At 42.6% G+C, this 13,287-nt stretch overlaps 1 protein-coding gene across 1 annotated transcript in view; it reads right to left on the reverse strand.

Annotated features, from left to right (window-relative positions):
• Window positions 1-13,287, reverse strand: part of RAI14 (retinoic acid induced 14) — a 130,628-nt gene that overhangs the window by 36,662 nt on the left and 80,679 nt on the right.

Genomic DNA, 13,287 nt, shown 5'->3' on the forward strand with positions numbered 1-13,287 from the left:
CAATGTTTTGTTTTGCCTCCTCATGTACATTTTCTCTCACCTGAGCTCCACAACCACCTAGGGAGTAGGTATTATTATCAATCTCATTTTAAAGATGAAGAAACTGAGGCTCAAAGTGGTCTGATAATTCGCTCATTGACACTTTTTATTAAGTAATAGAGCAGGACCTAGATCTTAGGTTTTCCAACCTAAAGACCAGGCTTGGGGTCTTTATGGGGTGCCTGGGTGGCTCAGTTGGTTGAGAGTCCGATTCTTGGTTTTGGCTCTGGTCATGATTCCTGGGTCATGGGACTAAGCCTTTGCATTGGGCTCTGTGCTGAGCATGGAGCCTGCTTGAGGGTCTGTCTCTCTCTCTCTCCCCCTTTGTGCTGTCTCTAAAATAGTAATAAAAAAAGATTCAACTACATTATTTATTTGTCTCTTTAAGAAACAAGACAGCTCAAACTAGATTCAATTCCTAAATAGTAAGTAATTTTTCAACTTTTTTTCTGTTGTCTAGTGCTTTCAGCAAAGCCATTATTTTCAAGTAATACTCTATATAAAGAGAAACTTGTCTGAGTCAAACAATGGCCAAAGTTCTTGGACAACGTTAATGTCAAATCCATTGTTGTGCTGTAGCTGAATAACAGCAGTTGGACACAACTTTTGTTAGTGGCTAATGTGTGCCAACCATCTTACTACCCACTTGCATACATCGTCTCTTTTCAATCTTATAACAGCCTTTGAGACGAGTCCTATCACTATCTCCATTATATGGCAGGTGTCTGTGCCCAGGCAGGTGCAAACAACATGAAAGAAAGCCCACAATTAGGCTCCGGTATTCAATGACACTTGGGCGTAACAACCATGCTCGGCATGTATAGACTTGCCATTAAATGAAGGGATAACATCCAAATGCCATACCAATCATCCTTTGCAGATCCCAAGGGTGAAGGGCACTTCTACAGGCAGAAGCAAAGCATAATTCCACTGGGCATTCAGGCCCAGAGGCTGAGAAGGCCAAGAACCTTGGGAAGGGCTCCTTCCTATGGAGAGAGGTTAATGAGCCTTCCTTTTCTTCTCCTGCCCCAGTTCTGTTTTGGGGAGTTACTTTCTCAGTTTACTTGCCATGCAGCATCTTACCTGTCAGTGAACAACCAGGTTGTATTTTTTCACAGGAAAGAACCTATAACTGGGGCCCAGGGTCACACCCAAATAGCAAATCCAAGAGCTACACAATTAAAACCCAAGTCATCTTGACCACACGCCTCTTCTCTGAAGGATGAGGCTCAGTGAATGTGGACAGATCAGCAAATGTGGACACTTCAGTTTTGATTGCAAATCAGCCATACTTTACCCGTGTACCTTTAGTAAGTCAATTTAACCTCTCACTGTAAAGTACGAGGATTGAGTCAGATGATATCTGATGTTTCCTCCAGCTCTGACAACATTCTATTATTTTAGCTTAATTGGCTCTAATCACACCAACTACTTCTGCCCCTGTGCAGCAATTTACGTGTAATGTTTCCTTACAGCCAAATTTACTTTGTAGGTGTTTTCACATTACAGTCAAACCTGGATCATGTGGAGTGACTTGGGAATGTGGCAACTTGTTTAAATGGAATTCCTGATTAAATACAACTCAACAAGGACCGAAAGAACCTCCCTAAAAGGCAGTACCGTAGCTCTGCTTTCAGCATTGTTGGGCACACTGAATTTACATTATGTAAACTTCGCCTTTAAGCTGTGAATGGTTTATTTTAACTGATCTTGTTGGAATGTCTCTAAAACTTTTTCAGCATTAGGAACAGTGTATGTCACATAATTTAATTGCCCTTGAAGACATGAAGTCACCACTAAGAGCCTCAATTATCGATCTCTGCTTTCAAGCTATTAATCTAAACGCCCCAGATTATTAAGACCTAATATTCATTAATATTTATCTTCTTTTCTTAATGTTTGTGTGTCTGCTTCTAAGATGTCTACTCTGCCATCAACTATGACCAGGGAAGAACTAAATCAAAACTATCTGGACAAGAAGACAGCCATATCCTATGTTAAAGATAAAAGTACAGGGATAAGTAATTAATGCATGCACGTACGCACACACACACACACAAACATACACATGTGTAGATTATATAACTTTTGATTGAAGTATAATGTATGAAAAGACAACTTCACAATTGTATGGGCTGTTAAATTTTCATAAATGGAACATGCCCATTTTATTTTCATACAAGGAAACAGAACCTGGCCAGAGACCCATAAGCTCTCCCCGCATCTCCTGTTGGTACCCCAGAAAGCTCTCCACGTGTCCCTTCTAGTTATAACCTCCCACCTCCCACTGCCTGTGTTTTTTATATTTTTTCTACTCTGAGGCTTCTCGGAGTTTCTCTGGATTGCACACTATAGTTATCAGGGGTTGAAATTGCAGACACATGTGACAAGGATGCATTACTGCAAGCTACTACTGTACATTGATAGGTGGAATCTAATGAATGCAACATGCTATTCTCTGGATGACTTGGGAGCTGTAGGGTTTCAGGATCATTATTTGGAAGGTTAATAATTGTAACAAGGCAGGAGAAGTGACGTGTTAGGCAGGTGGGTTCAAAATCCAATCCTAGGATAGAAACTTTTTTGGACATTTCTGTTTTTTAAAACAAAAGCCCTTATATTAACCCAAATCAACACGTGATTGATGGCTGTAACACATTTTATTGAGGGATCCAGTTAATGATGGTGTCACTGCACATGCTTTAATAAATTGTGTGTGTGTGTGTGTGTGTGTGTGTGTGTGTGTATGAGGCTTTGTTTCACCCTGTCTCTCTCATTACAGTTTAGATCAGGGGGTGATTTTTCTCCCTTCTATTCTAGGAACTCTCCAACTAATTCTCCTGCAGAATATTGTGTCCTACGGAGAAAACAGAATAATAAGAGTCTTTTCACAATTCATGATTTTATCCTCATATATTTCACCTAAACTTCTAGCACTCACCACTCTTATAAATAAAATCAACAAAGTACAAATAACTAGAAATGGCTGCTTATATAGATAGCTGCTTATATAAGATATTCATGCTTGTAATTTTACACTGCATAATCTCATGTTTTGAGCTAGTAAAATCATTCTTAATTGATGTGATTCAATTAAATATATCACGATTTCAAGATGTTTCTCAAAGAAAGGAGATAAAAGCATGAAAAGCAGAAAAAGGAAGGGCTGACCATTTTAGCCCGAAGTTTCTAATTCATTTTTCCAGACAGACAAGGAGCTCCACTATGTATCATTATTCTGAGTAGGCACTTCCAGGAAACGAGAGCAAAGCCAAGAAACATGACACGTAAGTTTGCTCGCAGGGAATAATTACTAATGCTGTGCATCATCTGTTTGCCCCTCCAGATTTGCCCTCCACCTTTATCCCCTGGGTCAGTGGCCCAGGAAGCAGATCTCTTATGGACTGCATCTAATGGGCTGCCTCGTCCTTTGGCTTCTAGTTGGGTTCAACGAATGGGAGGCACTTACAAGAGACAGGAAGATGAGAAGAAAGAGTTCGGGGCATTATCCCCTCTACTCTCTCCCTGCCAGGCCACACACTGGCAGTCACGGCCCTCCTCTACTTCCTCCATGAAGTTCACAGCTCTGGGGGCTGGTTCTCCTAAAGCTACAGTCGCAGCTCTGTCTGGGTTTTGGTAACTGCTCTCTCTCCAGGCCCCTGCAGGTTGGGGGGCGGGGGGCACGAGGACGTTGAAATAGATCCCACTGGTATTGGCCCAGGGCTGCTTTCCCAACCATGCTGGTTTAAATCTGACCACGATTTTGTAAATAGTTCCTTTCTTAGAGGGCAATCAATTATCCTGTCAGAGGATGCTGTTTCCTACTGGGACCTTGAATGTTGGGTATTCTGTGTGTGATCATCCACAGGACGAACTGTTAGGTTCCTCTGGATATTATTTGATTAAATATTTATACAGGCAAATTCAGGTTTTAAAAAAATTTTTCACCTCACATGTAATTGAGTAGCTTTACTTAAGAGTTTGGGGCATTTGGGCTAAAATGCTTTGACAGGAGAATGTGCCAAATCACTTAACTTACACAGAATATGATATGGGGCTTCTGATATAATGTTAGGCCAGAGTAGGAATTAGTTTAAAAGGTACAAGAATACACCTCTCAAAGGATCAGAAAAACAACGGACTTAAATGCGAGCCACACGCAGTCTAGAATAAGTCACAATGCAATAAAGAAATGCTAAAATTCAGATTTTAAACTGGATTTGGTCTTGAAAGAATAACCAATACCCTATCCATAACATATGTGAGCACATACAGTTGTACCTGCTACAACTGTGTTCTCAAATTGGGAAAGCCTTCCAAAGTTTCTATGTGCACGTCCTGTGGAATAACAAGGTTCTTGGTAGTGAACTGGAAGTAAAAGAAGGTCTAGTAAAATCTTCAATAGCACACGCTATATTCTACACTCTCTCTTTATATATAGTATATTGGACAGTACTCTATACAATCAATATCTACTAACTATATATACCACTCTTTCATACACTATAAAAAAAGTCTGTGGGCTAGATTTAGAAAGAGAAAATATAAAATAACCATCAAGACATGTATTTTGTTATCTACTGACCACTCTGATTAACTCCTTAAAATAACCTATTTTTTATCTATTAATGTGTCATTGCCATAGAATTTTAGTCCGAAAATCACTTTATTACCTAACTTGGGACAAAGGATCTATAACCCGAGTATGCTAAACCAAACCACATAAAAGAAAACCAAAATGGTCAGTGTACTGATTTAGCTTTCTTTTTTTTTTTAATTTTTAACTTCTATTTATTTATTTTTAAGTAACTCTACACCCAACATGGGGCTTGCACTCACACCTTCAAGATCAAGAGTTGCATGCTATCAGATACCCCTAGCTTTGTCTTGTTTTTATGCAAGCTGTACAAATGCAGAAGAAATAAGGCACAAACCAGACAATGACATGACTGTCAGCAACTCCCCAACAACCCATCTCCTTAACATAAATGGTAGCACTAAGATCTGGTTACCTTACACTTAAACTACAACCAACAAGAGACGTGTCATTTTGCTAATTGTCCTCAGAGAGAAAGCTGCTGGAAGATAAAGTGCATCTTGTTTCTCTCACTGCCCCCTCCCTGTGCCTAGAAAAAAACCTCTTAATCAGGAGTAGAGTAAATGCCATTGTACAAAAGGGCAAGATGGGAAAATTGCATCGGTGTTGCTGTGGTGGTGGTGTATTTAACTTGGACAACCCGTCATTTTAGTTTTAGCTTCAGAAAATCTGGCCCTTATTCCTCAAAGCCATGATTTTGAAAATTAAAACTTCTAACATTACAGCTTTATTAAAACTTGGAGGAAGGACATGTATAGATGTAATCAGATGAGAAAGTTTAACAGGAAATGTGATATTGGGGAGGTAGGGCATGTAATTATTTAAGGGCTCAGACTAACTGGGTTTCGATCTGTGCTTTGCCACTTATTGGCGTGTGATCTCAGGCAAGGTCTTGGTATCTTGGTTTCCACATCTGTAAAAGGGGCTTTGAGGAGTAAACGACTTCTACCTAAAAGCACTTAGCAAAATGTGAGGCACATAGTAAATACCGCCCTCCCCCCACCACCACCACCACCAAAAAAGAAAAAAACCACCAACAGTTACAGCCTCACCAACACAAGGCAAGTCACAGAGTCCAGGTCATGTTACTTAATAAAAGGATTTGTTTCAACGTTCAGAAAAGACAGGCTAATAGAGGTTAAATTAGAACCACCACTGCTTAAGAAATGAAAAAGGAAAGGGAAAGAATAAAACCTATGTGCATCTCTCCTGAATGGAAACTCTAGGGAACAAAGTTGTAGGCAGCCACAGACGACAAAAAAGCCATCCAAGACCAGCTTTGTCCGAAGCTCGCACTTAAGCTAACATTCTGGCACCTTTGACGGAAGTGATAATCCTCAAAGCAGGATTTGGCAGCAGCGAATCATTAGCATTTAGTCTCTGAATGTGAACAAGAAGCACAGCCAACTTTTAATAAGAGACTCCAGTGAAAAGTTGGGTTCGGTCAGGTGGAAAAACATGATTAGTCATTGGCAGAATCTGGATTTGTAAATGACAGTGAGTAGGTTTCTTTTCTTATGCAGTGACTGATAAGTGTAGCCATCCTCGGTGGTGGCAGGCCAGGTGACTGGTGGGTTGGGGACCACCCCATCCGGATTGCAGGTGGGGCCCCAGGGGTTACTGCAGGCTTAGAGCGCAGATGGTGCCCCAGGCCAGCACACAAGTAATGAAGAGCATGGGTGGTGGCCTCCGATAGCCTGTGTGCTGGACGGCTGGTAGAAGAAAACACCTCTAAAGTGAGAGGGGGTAGGCAAAGTAGTATAGGTTGGTTAACGCCACCCCCTCACCCCAAAACATAGTCTTGACAATGTTATTCTAGGGCACTGGAGCTAACCCAAGTATGGGATAGTTTTCATATTTCTGCTAGAGCTAAATATACCAAATCATTCATACATTTGTATTACGATACCAGGGTATTTACATGCCAGCCACTATTCTAAGCACTGAGAAACACGTGGTAAATAAAACAAAGCCCTCATGGATCTCGGCTTTTAGTGGGAAGTCTAAAGATAAACCAGTGGCTCTTAACTGGGGGAGATTTTGTCCCGCCCAGGGCACATTTGGCAACGTCTGGAGATATTTTTAATTATTCACGGGGTGGGGGTGAGGGTGGGCGGTGGGAAGATTCTACTGGCATCTAATGCGGAAAGGCCAGAGACGCTGCTAAAATCCTACAACGCACAGGACAGCCCCCTCCCTCCCCAAACAATTATCTAGTCCAAAATGTCAATAATGTCAATATGTCAAAATGTCAATAGTTGAGAAACTCTGATGAACCATTAAAAACAAATGTAGAATGCTAAAATTCTATTAAAACAAACACTGAGAAAACAACATGAGCAGATTTTAATCTTTTTATTGAGACAGAATTCACAGACCAAAAAATTCACCATTTTAGAATGTACAATTCAGTTGTTTTCAGTCTATTGAAAGAGTTGTGCAACCAACATCATTATCTAATTCCAGAGCATTTTCACTGCCCTAAAAAATCCACATGTCAGTCAGCAGTCACTTCCTATTCCCATGTACCCTCAGCCCTTGGCAATCACTACTCTACTTTATGGCTCTATGGATTTGCCTATTCTAGATGTTTCACAAAGACAGAATCATGTAATATGTGGTCTTTTGTGCCTGGCTTCTTTCATTTGGCACGTTTTCAAGGTCCTTCTGTATTGTAGCATCTATTGGTACTTCTTTCCTTCCTTAAGGCACCTGGGTGGCTCAGTTGGTTAAGTGTCTGACTCTTGATTTCGACTCAGGTCATGAGCTCATGGTTCATGAGTTCGAGCCCCACGTTGGGGCTGTCAGTGCAGAGCCAGCATGGGATTATCTGTCTCTCTCTCTCTCTCTGCTCCTTTCCTGCAACTGAGCACTCTCTAAATAAATAAATAAACAAACAAACAAACAAACAAACAAACTTAAAATTCCATTGTATGTATATATATCACATTTTCTTTATCTATTTGTTGGTTATGGACATTTGGGTTGTTTCTACTTTTTGATTACTATGAACCATGCTACTAGAACATTCACCTAACAAGTGTTTGTGTGGACACCAGTTTTTAATCCTAGTGGGTATATACCTAGGAGTGGAATTGCTGGGCCAGTGGTAACCACGCTGAACTCTGGGGAGCTGCTAAGCTATTTTCTAAAGCTGCGGCACCATTTCACAATCCCAGCAACAACACACAAGGGCTCCAGTTGTTCTACGTTCTAGCTGAGACTTGTTACTGTTTGGCAAATTTTAATTTAAGAGATGAGAATTTAACTGCAACCTAAATTTTCCAGAGAAGAAACATTTAAGTCTTTCTTAATGAACCCTTTGAAGTAGTTATTCCAGTTAATTATCAGCTGAAATTTCCCCTTGGAGGAATATAAAAGAGTGAATGCAAAACAAATTTGGAGTATCCGCTGGCTTTGTCTTCGTGTGGACTTTTACTCATTAAAAAGTGTAGCCTTTCCTTTTAAAGATAAGAGAGGGCATTCAAGAGTCTATACGGCAGTGAATCTTCTGAGAGATTTGTTGACTTGATTCTCTCTTCAGATGGGTCAAGAATTCAGTGGAGGGAAGGGTATGAAAATCTTTTACCCACTCCTCTGATCCCTGGCCCAGTGACAGGGACAGGCGTCACTACCCAGGGATACAGCAGGGTGGCTCTCCGGATCCCAGTGTAGCCGAAGTGACCACTCTTCGAGAGCCTACGTCTTGGTGACTCAGAGTACTTGGCGGCCCAGGAGCTCATTAGAAACGCAGGCTCCCAGTTCCCATCCCACGTCCACAGAACCCGAGGCTGTTTTACAAGTTTCCAGCTGAGCCACGTGCACATTCCAACTGGAGACGCGCTGCTCTAAGTGGAGGACAAGTTGCAAAGCTCACACCATCATTTTTACCAAGGTGCCCATTGTTTCAAAGTTCTTTCGAAGACATGATTTCCCTGAGCCTTAAAAACAATCTCGTGGATATGTTCCACAAAAAAGGAATCAATGCTGTTTTAAGTTTCATCATAATAGGAAATGTTTAACTCTGCTTATAAAACTCAGCTGGGCCCGTCCACAGAGAAGTAACTGAAAGGCACAAACAGAACAGCCTGAAGATTTATATAATACTACTTTGATCCCTTTGCTGCTTATTGATATTAGGAATTTCTCTGCTTTTGTCACTTGGAAAGTTCCCAAGGTTTCTGTGCTTAAGAGTTTTGTGGCTCCCAATGTGTCTTTCTCTCTCCCTCGGGCACCCCTGCCTTCCACAATGCATTATGGTTTTTACTCATTACATCCCCCAACCAGCCTGTGGGAGGGTAACTATTATCATCCCCATTTTCCAGAAAAGGAAGGAAACTAAGGCATAGAGAAGTTTAGTAACTTGGCCAAATTCCCAGAACGAACAAGGCAGGGAGGCTGGATTCTAACCGGGGCACTCTGCCTCAGAACTGGCCCTTTATCACCATGCTGAGAAATTCCACTATTTTGTTAAATCACTTGCAAACTGTGAAGCACTATATAACTTACTGGCTGTGCTGGTCTTTAAAAAATAGCGCTTAAACTAAAAAATGGAAGTATTTGGCCAAAAACGCAAATACAGGTTTCTCACTGGGGCAGACTAGGGTTGCTGGTACTCTCCAGTGGCTAGGAAAGGCTGGAATATTTCTCAGGGCTCTTAACCCGAAGGGGATTTGAGTGTTGCTGTTCAGAAGCCTGTGAGTGATGGCCTGGAAAGTTCCTTCTATCTTTGAGAGTAATAACAATTCTTCTGGTTTCTGACTACCAGCTGAAACATATATTTGGAGGAAATACAAATTCACAAGGTTCCTTTTAGAAGACCTTGATTTTTTTCAGCATATTCATTCATAGAGAATTTCTCTCAAACCAAACTGCTGCCCTTCTCCGCTGCCCCAGGTCCCAATCCCAAAAGGGCTGGCAGGGTGAGGTCAAGAATGCAACAGGCTGGCCACCTCACCAGACCTCCAGTTCCTTCCAATGCCTCTGCAACCAATTTTCACTCTCCAAATCAAGCAAACCACCATGCCTAACAAAGAAATGACCACACACCAAACTCTACCGGCACTAGCCACACCCAGAGTCCCAGAATCCCAGAGTCTTAGAAGGTTCCAGAAGGTTCTGGGATGAGGGCTGATCTACGATCCTCATTTCACAGATGAAGAAACTGAGGCTCAGAGGTTAGGAAAAGTGTAAAAGAGCAGGACTTGAATTCTGACTCTAAGAGCAGTTTGTCTCTCATAAATCCATATCTCCTCCTTTCCTTCTAAACCCCTTTATTTCCCAGAGAGGGGTCACTATGGTCAGTGAGGTTCAGAAATACTTCATGAAAATAACCAGCTGTCCATAATCCCTTGAGAGTTTCAGCATCTCCCAAACACCTAAAATCGCCTATCCTTTAATTGCATTCTTTTGGTAAGGCCTATTTCTGGAGGGGGAAAGAAGGATACTAAACCATATTTTTTTTTTTAATTTTTTTTTTTTCAACGTTTATTTATTTTTGGGACAGAGAGAGACAGAGCATGAACGGGGGAGGGGCAGAGAGAGAGGGAGACACAGAATCGGAAACAGGCTCCAGGCTCTGAGCCATCAGCCCAGAGCCTGACACGGGACTCGAACTCCCGGACCGCGAGATCGTGACCTGGCTGAAGTCGGACGCTTAACCGACTGCGCCACCCAGGCACCCCTACTAAACCATATTAAAATAAATCAAGGAAACTAAGTATTCAGAATTAGGGTTCCATCCAAAGTCCTTCCAATGGCCCACCAGGCTTTACGTGAGTATGTCTGGCTTCCATTTTGACCTCCCCTGTAGCTCTCTCTCCATTCACTGGGCACATTGGGCATCCTCCTACCTCAAGGCCTTTGCCTTGCTGTTTCCTCCACCAGGACAATAGTTCCAGAAAAGTGCAAGGCTCAACCCCTCATCCTATCCAGGAATCTGCTTCAAAGAAGGGGTCTTCTCAGAAAGGCTTTCCTTTTCCAAGTTTATTCAAAGAGGCCTCTGGTCTCTTGTTTCTCTTCAACACACCTGATGTTATATTAAAGAAGCAGGTGCTGAGGGCACCTGGGTGGCTCAGTCAGTTAAGCATCTGACATTGGCTCAGGTCACGATCTCATGATTCACGAGTTCAAGCCCCGCATCCGGCTCTGTGCTCACAACTCAGAGCCTGGAGCTTGCTTTGGGTTCTGTGTCTCCCTCTCTCTCTACCTCTTCCCCACTCATTCTCTCTCTCTCTCTCTCTCAAAAATAAATACAACATTCAAAAAAATTAAAAAAAAAAGAAGCAGGTGCCGTCTGTCCCAGTTGACTGTACTTTCTACGAGGCGAGAAACTTGGTCTTTCCTGACGCAATTTTCCTGGCACACAGATGTGATTGTTTTGATAATGCAAATCTATAGTTTTGAATTTGCTTTTTTACTCTTGAAGTCTCTGAGTTGCCTTAAACTAAGGCACACACATAAACCAGCATAACCGTGTTTTTCTCAGATTGTAAGTTCTTAAAACTTATGTTAACAGAAGACTTTTTTTTTTTTTTTTTTTTTTTGCTTCCCAACATCACACTGTACAGCCATTCTCAAAGCCTGGTCCCTAGAACAGCAGCAGCAGCAGCAGCAGCACCCAGAAGCCTGTTAGAAATACAGATTCTTAGGCTCCTGTCCAGACTCTGTGGTGGAGTCAGCAGGTTTTAACAACCCCCTCCCAGCTGATTCTGATACATATTCAATTTTTAGGACATTTGCACGGTAGGAAGAAGTTTGTTGTGCCATACTGGGGATGGCAGAGTTGAGACCCAAACCAAAGAATAATGACTGAAATTCATTAGCCTCAGTTTCCTTATCTGGTCCATATGATCAAATGAGGCTTGGGTCACACTAGATATTACAGGGGAATAATCCTTAATCCCACAAGCTCTGGATTCCCATTTCAGATTGTAAACTGAGGGTTAGGAAGGCAGTACTATCTAATAGCTTCTAGTCATACAAGCCTTGAAAAATGGAATTCCACTCTATCCCAGGGGTCAACTTGATGGGCCCAGAGAGAAAGTCCTGCAGGCGGAGAAGTGCTGTGGCTGTGTGGCTCAGCCGTTTCAGAGCCAGCTACGGCAGGGACTCTGATCACCACTTCTGATAGGAGCTGATTTGGCAGAATGTGTGAGAAGTGACAGTGCTGGTTGCCTTCTCTTGCTGAATGTTTCAGGTAGATGTAATAACAGGGGACTGGCATAAAGAAAATAAAGAATGTAAAAATAGGATCCCTGTCCTGTAAGTGCCTACAATGTGCTAATGGAATCCGCAGCGTGGCTTTGGGGACAGAGCTCTCCTGGGGACATGGGGGAGGAAACAATGAGATGAAAGACCACACGCTCAGAGCTAAGAAACCCCGTGACATTTAAGCTGAGCATTGGCTCTCTGGCTTCAGGATTGTTTGGTTTCATAAATGGTCTGGAAATAGCACTTGGGCATTATGAAATCTCCATTAGGACAATGATTTGTCTCTTGTATTCATGATAGACTCCAGACTCTAGAACCTAGAGCCTAGAATGAGGGTGATTTGTACTAATTCCCAAAACTTTCTGATCCACACTTGCCACTCACAGATCACTCCAGGGTGACTGGGAGCATCACATAAGAAAAACCTATGGGAAACGGGCATGGTCTTCACAATGGGCTCAAGAAGGGCATATGGGTGGCTCAGTTGGTTGAGCATCCGACTTCGGCTCAGGTCATGGTCTCGCGGTCTGTGAGTTCGAGCCCCGTGTCAGGCTCTGTGCTGACAGCTGCAGCCTGGAGCTTGCTTTGGAGTCTGTGTCTCCCTCTCTCTCTGCCCCTCCCCTGCTCATGCTCTGTCTCTCTCTGTGTCAAAAATAAACATTAAAAAAAAAGTTTAAAATGGGTTCAAGAAGGGCATCTGGGTGGCTCAGTCGGTTAAGTGTCTGACTTAGGCTCAGGTGACAATCTCATGGTTCCTGGGTTTGAGCCCTGCATCGGACTCTGTGCTGACAACTCAGAGCCTGGAGTCTGCTTCGGATTCTGTGTCTTCCTCTCTCTCTATGCCTCTCCCCCACTCACGCTTGGTCTAAAAAATAAACATTAAAAAGTTTTCTCTACTTAAAATAAAATGGGTGAAAGAATGAACTGTTAGTTGAATGAATGGCCCATATAAAAGCCCCTAGCCCAGTGGTGGGGCATTCAATGTTAATATGACTAACAGCAACTCCTTTCTTATCAATTGGGAAGATTGGGCTCTAACTCTGATAGTCTAATTCAGGAATAAGATTAAGTACATAGGTAACCAGACCCATCAAATCCCCAGTGGTTTGAAGAGAGGCAATAACTAGAGCAAGCTCAGCCACTTTGGAAATCAGGAAAGGCTTCACAGAAGATACGGCGAACTGGACCTTGAATGGTACCAAAACTTGGCAGATGGGTGATGGTGGTAGAATTTTGGAAGGCATGAATTTCGAGGCCCCAGGTGAGAAAGCAGGAGCGTTTCCAAGGGACAGGTACATGCTAAGCGACCCTACATGCCTCAACCCTTAAGCTGCCTGATTGCTGTCGGCGTGAGAACCTCCAGCTCCAGGTGCTCTTGCTCATGGGGTGAGGATGGGTGGAGGTCACCGCAGGGGTCGAGATCCAGGCCATTCCGCCCC

Source organism: Prionailurus bengalensis, chromosome A1 (assembly GCF_016509475.1).
Source record: "Prionailurus bengalensis isolate Pbe53 chromosome A1, Fcat_Pben_1.1_paternal_pri, whole genome shotgun sequence".
NCBI lineage: Eukaryota > Metazoa > Chordata > Mammalia > Carnivora > Felidae > Prionailurus > Prionailurus bengalensis.